Source organism: Artibeus jamaicensis, unplaced genomic scaffold, assembly GCF_021234435.1.
Source record: "Artibeus jamaicensis isolate MK-2021 breed Jamaican fruit bat unplaced genomic scaffold, CSHL_Jam_final contig_484, whole genome shotgun sequence".
NCBI lineage: Eukaryota > Metazoa > Chordata > Mammalia > Chiroptera > Phyllostomidae > Artibeus > Artibeus jamaicensis.
Window position 1 is genome coordinate 10060438 of NW_026521859.1, and position 14481 is coordinate 10074918.

Here is a 14481-nt window from a genome sequence, read left to right on the forward strand (position 1 = left end):
ACTGCCTGGGAGCCTCGAACGGAGTTGCACTTCCCCGGATCCCATCTTCTGGCAAATGATACATTTTGGAAGTTTCCATTTGACAATTTTTATAATTTCGTGGTGCTCACACAGATTTCTTAACAATCCTCCGGTGTTATCACCCCCAAAGCTGCCGTGTAGGTTGGCTCTCCTGGTCGGTTCTCCAGTTGATTCTCCCGTGTGACTGGGCCTTGCCAGTCCAGAGTTTGGGGGCGGGGTCGCTGGCAACAGGACGTGGGTCCTCAGGGTCCCCTCTCAGCACCTGTAACATTAGAAAGAGCAGCGTGCTTTGTGATGCTCAATAGTACTTGCAATCGAATGAGATATTTACCAAAATTAGCAAGATCCTCAGCTGAGGGGTTTCGGGAATCAGTGACAAAAAAGGCAATATGGGAGAAATTTATGGACCTCAAATTTTCCTAAATGTGGCAGCTAATCCTGCTCCTGGACATAAACCTGTTCCTTTGTCAGACAAACATGTCCTGAGGTGCACTCACTCCCCTAATAAAACTCTGAGACGAATGAGAAGGGAGGGGTCCCCAGGGACACCCCTCCCTCCGAGGCCAAACCGGAAACGCTTGCACGGACCATGGCACTGGGTGGTGGGGGGATCTCGGTGGGTCTGCTCCAGCTGCTGAAGTTGGTCTGCAGGAAACAGCTGTTAGGACTGATCCCCAGGGGGAAGGTAAACTTTGAGGGATGAGAGACAAGACAGAGGTGTGCCCCCTTTTGCCAGTTTTGGGGCACCTGGAGCTCGATTTTTTTCCAAGAAATGCAGCATTTATACATGCACATGAAGTTAAGGAACGGTCTCTGAGTTTTTGCCATGAAAAGAGACTTCTGTCTCCGCATTCGTGCTGGATTGGCACTGGTCCCTTATCAACTTGGAGAGCTGCCCTGTCCCGACCAGGTCCCTCCGCTGACAGAGCTCCCGTCCTCTGGCCGCATTACAGCCCCCAGCCCAGGGCCTTCACACCTGCAGCTCCCTCGTTTAATGAGGGCAGTCCGGGATTATCAAGTCGTGAACTCGCTTGCATCCACCAGGTTCTCATGAATGAGGCGTTTTGTTCAGCTACCTCTCGCTTCGTGTTTCTTGGATTCAACACAAAGGGAAAAGGCAGTGAGTGAGCAGCTATTTTGGGCCCAGGTCTAATATTTGAATCCTGCGTGATGAAATCGTGGGCCTATCGAGTCTGTTATTTTTGTAACTTACTTTTCTCTCCCACCTCAGCTCACCCCTCTCCCACCCTCGGCCCGGCCTTCGAAACCCTGAGGTGCCCTTGCGGGTGGGCGGGTAGCTCTGCAGCCGGTGAATCACAGCTCAGAAACTGAAGTGGAAAATGCTGCCACCCAGATTCCCTGATGAACGGCTGCAGGAAGCGGACCCGTGAAGGAGGGGCTGAGGGCTGACACCTGAGCCCTCGGAGCTGGGTGGGTTCAGAGTCCGACCCCCACTGAAGCCTTCTTGATCCAAGTTAATTTTCTGAAGGAAATCTGATGGGGAAAGGCCTCATAAATTTAGTGGTGTTTTGAGGCTTAAAAAACATGGGTCCATAACAGAAGAAGAAAATGGTACTTTAGGTATTCAGTCGCTTTCAGTTGACGACATTTTGGTGACCAGGAGTTAGAAATGTTCAGCATGAGGCCCTCTCCCCGGACAGGTCTGAATGCACAGCAGGGCAGCCTTCAGCCTGCAGGCAGGATTCTCCCGGCCCCAGCACGGATAACTGCCGTTACTGACAACAATTATCACAAATTATTCTCCACCTGTTTTCTAGCGATCACCCCAGAGAAACCCAAGCCCTTGGCCGTCTGCGGAGAAGGGACCGTGAGGGCCATCTCATCACCCTTCCACTCCCTCCTCACATGGGTGGGACCTCATGGATCACAGGATTCTTCCACATACACTCCAGGCTGGAGAAACATCCTACCCAGGTCTAAAATCTTTCTCTGGCATTAACATTGCTTATCCATCCACAATACGAGGAAGTGTCTCCTTCTTGACAAAGAGCAGCATCTGGAACCTCCGAGAGAAGTCTGTAGTCGGAAAGACGCGTGGAAGATGGGAATCAGAAAGCAAGTCCCCCGGGGGGTTCGCCGGTAGGGGGCGCAGACGAGGCCGAAAGAAACCCTTGTTGAGGCGGTGGCCACTAAAATAGGGTGGGGGCGAGACAGCTCTGGACAATGATGCCCTTCGTGGCTGCAAAGAACTCTTCTGGCCTGGGTCCGCCGCAGACCACGGCAACACTCAACGTAGAGGCTCCTTGAAGGATTAAAACAGGAACCTTGAACTTCGGTGTCCTCCTCCGACAGGCAGAGGCCGCTGGCCGTGGCGCATCCCCAGGACCCCTTGGGTGACCCGAGGGAGCTTCCTCCTCGCTGCTCCAGTGTGGGCGCTGGAAGTTGACTCCTCGGTTGGAGCTCGTGTGTCCGGGGTAAGGATGAGTGTGGCCGTGCACAGCTGCGCATTGTGGCTTAGCCTTCTTGTGATTGCTGCGGACGGAGCTGAGTTAACTGTGGTGTCCTGTAACCAAGATTGGTCGGCAATTCCGGAAATCTAGGGGTAAAAATAGCTACGGAGCCGCCAACCCCTGGCTGGCACCGCCACGGTGCAGGGGAGTGGTGAGCTGGAAAGTGCTGACTTTCATGATCTTGTCTTCCTTCCGGTGGTAGGAGGTTCTCAGAATAAGAAGAGCTGGGCTTTGGATTTCCCCCAAAGGGTTTCTTGGTGCTTCCCGGGCCTGCTGAGTCAGTGTAGCTGGGATTGGGTGAGTTTACAAGGAGGGATGTTGGTTTTTGAGAGAGGGGGGCATATGGAACAAGCCAGCTCAGGCTCTGCGGCCCAGGGAGGTAACCGCCGAGGGCGCCCGCGGGTTGTTGCTGACCTCCCATGGCCCCGACCCCTTGCCACGGTGGGTTCCCGGCCTCCCGGCCTCCTTCCAAAGCAGAGCCTTCCAGGCCAAAGCCGCTTCTTGCTCCATCTTTTTTTTTGCCTCTTGTCAGTTCCGCCTCTGGATGTCACCGTTCTTGGACTAACATCTCCGCCCAAAGCGCCTCCTCTCCCGTCTCCCCGGGATGTCTGGTTCGAAGCCGAGTCCGTGGACTGCGCTTCCCTCCCTTAGGTACCAGCCCGTATGCTCTTCATTTCCCCCTGACCCCCCACCCCTCTGTACCATATTCTCCATATTTTCATGGCAAATGTCCCTGCAAAATGCTCTGGGGCTCCCCGCCCCTGAGAAATGGAACGTGGAACCTTGCAACATACGGCTCTCAGAGAAGCTGGACTAACTTGGACAGAGAAGAACGTGCATTTGAACTAAACGTTCATCTAAGTTCTACAATAGAATGTCTCTAGAAAGGGTGAAGTCTCAGTGTTTTAGGGCTCCCATAGTTGTTTGCTCCACCAGGCTTACCAATGTCAAGGTGCTATCAGCCCTTCGGTATCCTGCATTAATAACTTGATGAGAATAATTTCAATCACTGGGTGACCATTGCATATTAAAAATCCTTCTGAAGGAAACAGTTTCTGAAATTGTTGGTTGAGTCTTACTTAAGATTTTGGATCTCTCCAGACTCAGTTCATGGCTCTTATAATAGGGCTCATGCAGAATTTCATTTTTTTTATTAAATTTTAAAAATTCATTGTTTGTGTGCATATATGAACACTTGGATGCTTGCTTCAGGGCCGGCCTGTGAGCTCCTTTGAAAGGACTGATTCGTTCAGTTCCGTATTGCCAGCACCCTTCTGAAATGTTCATCGAACTGAACAGGATTATATGGATTAATGATTCTGGGAAAGTCCTGTTTACGTTATTAATTTGCTTGGCAAGTTCTTTCTTTCTAGAGAGCACTAAGACAACTCATTTTCAGCCCCTGTCCAAATATAAAATCTCACCTTTCATGAGTCTATGGCTGGATGTCTCCCATTGGTCTTTCTTTCTTCCCCAAGTGTTCTTGGGAGGACGCCATTACCCAGAACATCATGCCCTGTGGCTAGAATCAGGCCTTTGGGTGGCCAGGTCCAGTCTCGCTCACAGGCCTGGTCCTGTGCACTTGGCCCGAGTCAGCCCCTGTGCACTCGGTCTCAGAGGGTGAGGTTGGAAGGACCCGTCTGGTGCCCGTGGTAGTGCTGTATTCTGTGGGCTTTGGCACCGGACCCAGCTGGTACAAATTTTGGCTCCAGAACTTTCTGGGTGTGTGGGCTGGGTCAATTCTTGCTTTCACTGAGACTCAGTCTCCTTTTCTGTCAAATGAAGAAAAGAACGCCTTCCCCGTAAGAGTGCAAAGAGACTTGGAACAAAGTGTGCAAAATGGCCATTGCAGCGCCTGGTAGCTGCTGACGGGAGGGAAGTCTTTTAGAGATGTGCTTCCTTCACCGTGGGTGGGCGAGTCTCACCATCTCCACTAAGGTCAGGGCTGGATTTCAGAGTCAGGGGCTGAGGAGATGCTGAAGAATCCAGAGGCCAGCGCTAGCGTGCAGCAGGGCACCTTGGGGGAAGAGGAAGTCGGAAAAGAACAGGGGCAGTAAATACGGACCGAGCACTCGCTTGTGCCGAGCATTTCACACGGAACATTTCATGTCACTCTCCCAACTCCCGTTTTTCAGCTTTACTGAGGTATAACAGACAAGTAGAATTGTAAGTTATTTAAAGTGTACCTCATGGTGATTTGATACAAATAAAACTATATGTACATAAGCTGGATGACATTTACGCTCTCCGTCCTTAGCTAATTTCAGTCACCCAGTACCATGTCACTGATGGCAGCCACCACGTTCTGCATTAGACCCTCAGGCCTTATTCGTCCTGTAGCTGAAAGTGTGCGCCTTTTCTCAACCCCTCGCTGTCTGCCCCAGCCCCAGCCCCTGGCAACCCCTTTCCTACTCTCTATTCTTACAAGTTTGATTTTTAAAAAAAAAAAAAAACCATAGACAAGCAATACCATGCAGGGTTTGCCATTCTCTGTCTGAGCGGCCCCTACAACCGTCAGCCTCACTGCCTCCGCAGGACCCCTGGTCTCCTGAGGTCACCCTTCCCTGGGCCCCACCGCCGAGGTCCAGCACGGGAGGCACACACACAGGTGAGGGGACAAACAAGCCCTCAGAGATGGCGAGAACTGAATGGAAACACATTTCCCACCAGGAGACGGAGGCCTGCAGAGGTGGAAGGAAGGAAAGCTCTGTCCTTTCACGGGACTGGTTAAGGCGGGGCTGAGATCAAGCCAGCCCCCTTCGAAGCAGGGGTCAGCTAACTGGCAAGGCAGCGCCCACTTCCCTGGACCCTCGGGAACCAGCATCCTCTTCCTGACTCAGGCCTAACAAGCCCCACGGGGCGGGGGTGGGAGGAGGGAAACGGACAGAACCGGTGATAGAAAATAACCAGATTGGAACATTCAGCTTCATTCAGGAACAAGTATAAACCACACCTCTGCCTGCCAAGCTGTAATCGTCACCCCACAGCAGTGTCCCTTCCTAGTCACTGTCTGCCCCCCCCCCCAGAGGGGCTTGTGAGGCAGTTAGAAGAATTCAGTGATCATCTCTCCCCATTCACATCTTTCAGTTTTTATTTCCAGGGTTTTCCAGCAGTTGCCCTCATTAAACATCCAAGCCCAAAGCCAGCCGAAAAAAGTTTTCAGCATATGTTACTGTCTCCCTCTGCCTGATTCTATTACTCAGATCAAAGTCCCCCTGCAGTCCTGGGGTTGTGTGCCAGCTTCCGAAAGATCAAAAGGGAGAGAGACGAGGCCCGTGGACGTGAGCGGCCACATAAGAGACTGGGAGCGAGTGGGGACGCCGGCTCGGGGGGCCCTGTGCTGGAGTCTGAGACGGAAGGCTTAGGCTGAGCCAGGGCCCCTGCACCCTGGGGACACAACCCAGGGAGTACTGCTCTCTGAGGTCTGCGAGGAAAGCCAAGTCTGGTGTGAGAGCCACAGTCCACCACGGCCAGGTGATGGGCACAGCGAACGGAACAGGAGTCAGAGCAGGCCTTCCAGACGGGGCTTGTTTAAACTTTCGACCTCCGCCCTTCTGTCTGGCCCTCACAGCACCACACGAGCACACTGCACGCATGCATCCATGCACCACACATACATCCATGCACACACATGTGTGCACGTACATGCATGCGCACACACACACAATCTTCATGAAGAAGAAAGACTTGGAATTCTGAGTCAGAAAGGAGGCCTGGGGCAATGAGGACCTAAAGCCACTGCTTCTTTGAAGGGCTGTTCCTGCCCTTCCGAGGTCAGAACTTGGGCCTGAGGGGGAGTGGGCAGCGCTCTGGGTCATCAAGGCCTGTGAGCCCCCCTGGGCGTCCTTCCTCAAGGTCATTGCAAACTGGCCCCTCCCCTGCCAGCGTCTCCCCACCCTGGCCTTTCTTCCTGCGGGTGCTGGAGGAGAGGGTTCTAATTTCCCTTTAGGTTTCTACATACCATGCACCTTACCCTGGCCTTTTATAGTTTTAGTAAAAATCATCCTCTGCAAAATGTGACTGTAATTGTGTGTCAATCCTGGGCTGACGTGGTAGTTAGGACAGAGGCCCTAATCAGACTGAAGGATAGCTCTCTGTCACCTGACTGGCTGGAGGGCCCAGGCCGGCAGGGAAGCTCTGCTCCACAGGGTCTCTGCTGTCCTGTTGCTCTGCTGTCCTCTGGAGAGCTGTCCTCACCCTCGTGGTCAGAGCTGGGCCACCACCACGCCCGCATCCCTGTGCAGAGGGAGCGCAGTAGAGCAGGAATGGCGGGCAATACATTTTCCCATAAGCAAGCGATGCAGAAGTTACATACCTTGGTTCTGCTCCTGTTCCACCCGTGAGGACTTAATTAAATAGCCAAACACAGCTGCTAGGGAGACTAGGCAGTGTGGTGCTAGTGAGGTGAATGTCTGCCCCCACAGGAGTTAAGGTTTTTGTGTGGAAATACAAATGCGGGCCCTGACCGGTGTGGCTCAGTTGGAGCATCAGCCCACAAACTGGAAGGCTGCTGGTTCAGTTCCTGGGCAGGGCACAGGCCTGGGTTGCAGGCCTGGTCCTAGGTTGGGGTGCTTGCCAGAGCAACCAATTGATGCTTCTCTCATATATTGACCTTTCTCTTTCTCCCTTTCTCCTTCCCTTACTCTCTTTCTAAAAATAAATACGTAAACATTTTTAAAAAACAAACTATAAATGTGGGCTTTCCATGTGGAGCACTATGCAATGAGAAGTCACTCTTTGAATGATGACTCTGAGGTGCTCCTAGATCCCTGTCTGTCTGTCTGTCCATCCATCCATCCATCCATCTTCACTGAGAATGAAGGACAGTTTGGCAGGAAGATAGACCCAAGATTAAAACAGCAAGTACACTGTCCATTGATTCATTCATTCAACAGACATTGATCAAGTCCTGACTATGGACCAGGTGCTGCGGCTGAGACACAGGTGGGAAAGCCCATTTGTGACTCTGAGGGGCTTCATCTGTGCCCTCTGAGCCTGCCGATCTGCCCTGACTCCCAGAGAGAGCAGGTGGACTTGTTTTTAAGTAGACTTCAAATGAGGCTTCTTAGCCACCTCTGTTTAATTGAAGGGTATCCTAAGATTACAAGCTAATTAAAAACTACTACCATTTTCAGCTACTTATCTTCTTCATAGTCTGCAACAACAACAGACACAGAAATAAATCGAATGCCGATGTTAACGGGATTATAACTCTCACGCCTGGTCCTGCATTTCCCATTTTAAGGTCGATCCAAACAGCATGACTGTCTTCCCTCATTGGCTCTACAATAAGCCAATGTTATAAAGTTGAATTTTAAAAGTTACCATTTTTGGTGATTTCATTTTTTTTTTAATAAAACTGAAAAAACTGGAAGACCAGTGGAATCAAGTTTCTCTAGTTCTTCCAGTGCAGAGGTTCTGTGGCCCCCTGATTCTCTGTGACTCCCTGTGCAGTTGGGATGAGATGCGGGACCACTGGGAGGCGAAACTGTGTAAAACAGCAGGGAGCGGTCCAAAAGATGCGCTCGGCCTGGCGGTGTGTGGAGAGTCCCAGGCGAGAGCCGTCGGGCCCGGGAGCGGGTGAATCAGGTTTCTGCTCCTGCGTCTTTGGCACAAAAGCACCCTGGGTTGGAGCCAGAAGTCTCACAGGGCTTGGAAAACCCCAGGGCCAGGGATCTACATCTCCTGCAGCTGCCAGATTTATTGTTGAAGGAAAATGATTTTCCCTCTCAAATATGTGCTTGCAGAGCCACAGCTGCCTTGCACGTGGGCTGCAGCGATGTCTCGGGCAGCCCCCCACTCCTTCCAGGCACCCCCAGGGTAACTGTCAAGAACGTCTGGCCTACAGCAGCCAACTAGAGCTTTGTCAACAGATTGTCACTCTCCGTCACTCTCCAGAGCATCCGGAGCTGGAGTGAGTCTGCCGCGTTTCAAAGTCTTTAGTGTCTGTCCACAGTCTTTAACCTTCAAATCCCAGAGGCGGGTGACAAATTACCCAGCACAGACTCTGCGTTTGCAGAGTGGGCAAGGAGATGCCCAAGGTCACACAATATTTTACTAGCTGTGTCCAAATTTAAACTGGAGAATCCAATATCCCACCCCCTCCCCCTGTTCTTTGCAACATGACAGTGACCTTGTTTAGCTCAAATGTGCATGTGGTTTAATGAGTAATAACATTAACAGCTCCAGCCCCTATTGTCAAAGCTCTGTTAACTCTCTCTGTCATTCCAGCCCTGCCCATGTGGGGCCCCGGGCCTTGCCAACCGCCTCACAGAGCAGAGGGGCGAGGATGAGCTTCAGGGCCTTGGAGGACGCCGCACTGGACGTCGAGAGCCTCAAAGCCTTAGCGCCAGCACACATGTGGTCCGTGACGTATCCGTGATTTGAACCAGATCTCCCGGTCCACCCAGCGGGCTCCCCACTCTTCAGCTCGGCTTCCCTCCTGGCAAGGTGCCACTCCTCAGGTCTTGGATTGCTCATTTGCTAACAAAAGAATGAAAAATGAAACAGTGACAGCATCTGCAAGGGATCTGCAGCTCTAAGAGTGGTGCCGGGATAGTGAGACACGAGTGGGGCCCCCAGCACAAGGCACCTGGGTGAACCCCGTGTGCCAGCTCGTCACCAGGCAAGGCCTGGCGTGTCCCCCAGGCTTTGTGAAGTGCTCCCTGAGTGCCGGGAGCTGCTGGGGCCTCGGGGAAGCACAAAGCAAGGCCGCTACCGTCTTGAAAGGGAAAGAGAATTAGAAGGAAGTATTAGAATCGTTGCCTATTATGCTAAGCACTTTACAAATATGTGCCATTTAATTTCTTACAACAACATTTTAAGGGCACATGAATTTTCCCCCTTTTACAAACTTTGAGGCTCAGGAATTTTAAGTGATATAAGTGCCTAAACTGGAATTTGGACCTAGGTCTGTCTGAATTCATCCATGAGCCTTCCCGGCTTAGCACGGGTGTGTTATGTAGTAGATGCTCAATAAGCATGTTGAATAAATGAATGGGCAGAATGAAATTAGACCAGTCAGAGGAGAGAAACATGAATGGGTGGCCCATGGTGCCGTGGACAGAAATTGTGGTCATCATTAACCTGGTGGCTTAGACTGTGGAAAAGATTACTGTGGTGCTAGGGAAGAATGTAGGGGTGACTTACCACAGCCACCGGGAAGAAGGCCATTCTCCCGGGCCAGGGGAACACTGGAAGGGAAGGCGGATGTGTTCCTCTGCTCCAGGCCTGTGTTGCATGCCCGCTGGGCAAGGCACCCATGTTCATGTGCATGGTCATCACCCAAAGTGGGGGCAGCTGCCTGCCTTGTCTCCCTCTCAGCCTCCCTCCCCTGCGAGAGAGATGTCACAGCCTGCCCAGCAGAGTCACGCCCAGGAACCCGCTGCTCTCACTACCCTGCTCTGGCTGTGTGTGCCTGTCTTTCTTCCCAGCGCTGACGTAAGAATTAGCAACCTGAGAAGAAGAGCCCAAGTGGCCCTGACCCACCTTCCCAGCGGTTTGACACGTAGGGCCAGGCGCCGACAGCTGGCTTAGCTGAGACACATCTCCAAACCGCGGCTTCAGCCGCCGTGGTGTGAACTGTCTTGGAGCCTCCTTCTGGGGCAGCCACAGCCTGACACTGTGGTTCCTACGGCTGACAGATTCCTCTGTGTGCTCCGGAGAGTCACAGGGGGATTATATACCCGCCCCATTCTCTTACCCCTCCAGCTGCTCTGCCCCCAGAGAGTGCTTCCCAGTGTGTGAGGGTGTCCTCATCACAGCCACATTAGAAACATTCGTAAGTGACATTTTCAAAGCTAGAGCATGACTGATGTGTGTGTGTACAAAAGTGCGTGTGTGTGTGTGTGTGTGTGTGTGTGTGTGTGTGAGAAAGAGAGACAGACAGACAGACAGACAGAGAAAATATATCTAATATATCCATCCTGCCTCCCGGGGTGGGTTTTCAGGAGGTGGGAAGAAAGGTTGAAGCAATGACTGAAATCTCCTTAGGCGTACTGTCTACTTCTTGGGCCTGGCCACGGTCAGCTTTTTCTCTCTCAGAATCCCCTGTCCCCAACCCCCAGCATGAAGGGAATCCCGTGGTCCAAGAGGGGCCATTGGGAAGGGCCCATCTGAGGCCAGCCTCGCAGGCAGGCACCGCCCGAAGGCCAGCACAGCCGGGCCTGGCGGGCAGCAGTGTGCCCGCCTCCCGTCCTGCACACCCCGGATGCTGCCCATCCTGCCCGCTCCCTCCCCGCAGCCCACGCCTCCCTCACTGGATGTGTGTGGGACGCGTCCCCGTGGCGGAAGCCCTCTCCCATGCAGGAACTCCTGGCAGGTCCCGCTGAGCCTCTTGCAGCCCTGTGGTGAGCCCGGGGTAGGCACTGTCTGCAGGAGGGTGTCCATGCTGGTCTCACTCCAGCATGGTGGGTCCCCCTGTGAGTCTGGTGGGGCTGCCCACAAGAGCTCCGAAGCTGAAGGGAGCCTTCTGTCAGGGGAGAGCAGGGCACATCCCCAGGGCCGGGTGATGCCACGTCACAGCAGATGGAGCTCCTGAGGAAGAGCCTGCACCCTCCCAGGTCGGTGGCCTGTGTCTCTCAGGAGGAGTGTGGGGGTGACGAGCATTATCACTGGTTTTTCTTTCGCAGAGACCCGGAGCAGGCCGCAGGTCCGCTCTGCCAGCCTGTAGCTGCACACGGCACCCGGAGGTCAGGGGTCTGTCCCCATGTCCCACCTACGATGTGGACTCTTTTTCTGTCTGCTCTGAACTACGACCGGGAAGGCAGCTGCTGGGAAAAATGATGGCCGTGCTCCCTTCACTATTTTTAACTTTTATGCAAAAACCTTGGTTATGATTCAACCCCAGACAACGACCAAACCAAATCGGAATATTGCTTTGTTAAAAATAAGGCCTGGATTGTATTATTTTAAGTTCTCCCTTACTTAAACTGGTTTCTGCCATCTATTGTTCACTATTTACATCAGGAGTACTCTCTGTTATGATAGATGGCATGGCCGCTATTGAAAACAAACCACTCATTAGAGACCATAAATTAAATACCGACTTTCATATATTCCATGTCTGCATTATTGAAGGAATCATACAAATCATTTATTGGAATGTCATATTTAATTGGTTGGCCTAACTTTATTAATTTTGTTTACATTTAACCCACATTTCACATAGTCATAACTTAGGAGTCAATAAATTGAAAGAAATATAAACATTCATTATTATATTTTTTTGTCAAACAATAAATATTTTTCTTTAAAAAACCTGGCTGGTGTGGCTCAGTTGGTTGAGCATTGTCCTGCAAACGGAAAGGTCGCTGGTTCAATCCCCAGTTCCGGCACATGCCTGGGTTGTGGGCCAGGTCTCCAGTTGGAGGTGTGCAAGAGGCAACCGATCAATGTTTCTCTTGCACGTGGATGTTTCTCTCTCTTTCTCCCTACTTTCCCTTCTCTCTACAATCAATAAAAGAAAAATGATAAATGATAAATAATATCCTAACAAAATATCAATTTTTTATTTATATATAATAATATAAATCTCATTTAATATAATAGTTTTATTTAATATAATAGTTTTTTTCATGAAGTGGATATTCTTTTTTTGTTTTCTCAGATAGGGTATCAATGAGTCAAATTGGGAAATCTGAGGAGAGTTTGATAAAGGGACTCTCACTCAGGGTGGCCGGGGACAGTGGGGCACCCAAGGGCTCGCAGCGGCAGGGAGTCCTCGCTCAGCCCAGGCCTGGCGGGACTGACCGTTCCCGATGTCCGAGGGAGGACTGTGTGGAAGGGCAGCCCAGGGCCGCTGGCTGGAATGCAGTCGGGGAGCAAACCTGGCTATCATGGCACTGGCCTCAGACTCCCTCCTTTCTCAGAGCGCCTGCCAGTCCCCCGTGTGCCAAGCCGGCAGCCCCTTGGTGAGCCCACCCTGGTCGCCCTGACAGTGCGGGGAGCGGGCAGACAGGGCAGGGGAGAGGGTCCGCAGAGCGGACGGAGGGCGTGTCCTGTCCTGGGTCTCTGTGACATCCCCCGCTCTGTCTGCACTGCCCCCAAATTCACCGTGGCAGAAAACTTTTTTTGCTTATGAAGCTCAGAAAAGAATTGACATTTTTGTTAGGATATCATTTATTAAAGTTGCACCTCTGAAAAGCATTTTCAAAATGTCCAACTATTGTTATTCATAATTTCTGTTAAAACAAATATTCAAACATGGACAGAATTTCCAAACTGCTCTCAATATTTTTCCAGTTTTTATTATTTAAGCTGGAAGTTCTTCAAATGTATTATTTAGCTCCTAACCATGTTTTATTTGAAGAACGGTGGCAAATATACAATAAAGTTTATGGAAGAGGCATTTAAAGTGATTTACTTTATTTTACCTTTCATTTCATATTTCAAAAATAACTGATCACAATGACTTAGAACAAATGAAAACATCTAGAAAATCTTCTAAAATTTTGGCTGAGCCCCGACCAGTGTGGCTCGGTTGGTTGGCACCGTTCCACAAAGGCGTTGCCAGTTTGATGGCCCCGACGGGCAGATGTCCAGGTCTCCAATCTGGTCCCCAGTCAGGCGCCTACAAGAGGGCAAGCTATTGATGTTCCTCTCCCTCTCTCTCCCACTCCCTTCCCCTCTCTGTAAGAAATAAATAAATATTTAATAAACATATTTTAAAAATAAAAATAAAGTAAAAATTTTGATGGCAATCTCAGACAATCTTCCTAGCATCGCACTAGTACTCTACAAAATCCCACCAGATTTTCAGGTAAATACAGCTCAGTAGAAAGTTGTTTTTCTCAGGCATTATTGATCAACGCAGATATATTATCTTAAATGTTACTACTTCCATTTCCATAAGCAAAACCTATTAGCAGAGCGTCGAAGCCTTAAATGTCACGTGTAAGTGCAGCACTGACAACGTCTCCGTGTGAAAGGGTGGAGGCTTTGTCGGTGACACGGGGCATCGGTTTCCAGAGAGCAGGTCCCGTGTTGGAGTGGTCACACGTTTCACACCAGCAGGGCCACGCCTCCGGACTGTTGGGACATGCCCCAGTTAGAATTATTATTTGTTGAAGTTTGTTAACTGTTTTATGCCTGAGAGTACTCAGCTATTTTTAACTAACCACTTGCTATTGTCACAAAATCTACTAGTACTTTATAAATGTTTGTTATTTCTTTATTGGCAGCCATTGCCAAAATTTTTTTTCAGGAAGTTCAATGATTTCAGATGCTATTTTACGTAAAATTGACTCATGACAATTTTTTATTCACTGGTGACTTTGGACCATGTGCTTCACCGGAACGGCACTGACCTTCTGATAACATACTTAAGTGTTTTGCACTTTCAACTTTAATGATAGAATTTTGACCCTAATGTACACCCCACATTTCCATGACTAGCAAAGTAAGCTATCTACACTTTTGTTGAAATAATCAAGTTGTGAGTTGTTTTTCATTCTGGAAACGTGACTTGTTTTGGTTTACTTTGTGCCGGCACCTCTCCACTGTCGCACACGCGCTGTCGCACACGCGCTGTTTGGGCGCTTGCCTGCTGCTGGGAGGCGCTCTGACGATTAACATCCTAACTTCTTTGTTTGCCTGCAGAGTCAAAAGATTTCATATTTATGACATTAAAAGGGACATTAAGAAACGTATCTCAACTTTAATGTTTCTTCACTCTGAGTAGTCAGGGTTTTGTTTGTTTTTAAGTGAGCAGGTTATCATCAGTGGAACCGGCAAGGTGCTGAGATTGTTCAGAGAGAAGTGGAGTGAGTGAACTATACTGACTGAATTTAATCTTTATTTTGTCCCCTTAATTAGGAAAACACCATTCACTACCTTGAAAAAAACCCTGTACCTCCGGGTCACTGTTACTTGTGGTATAATCTCAAAAACCCGTGTTAATTATAACTTTTTTCAAAGTAGGCCAGTCTTGTTCTGCGGTGACACCTGGAAGGTTTTGTATGTGTGTGTGAATTTGTGGTCCTGGTTTACG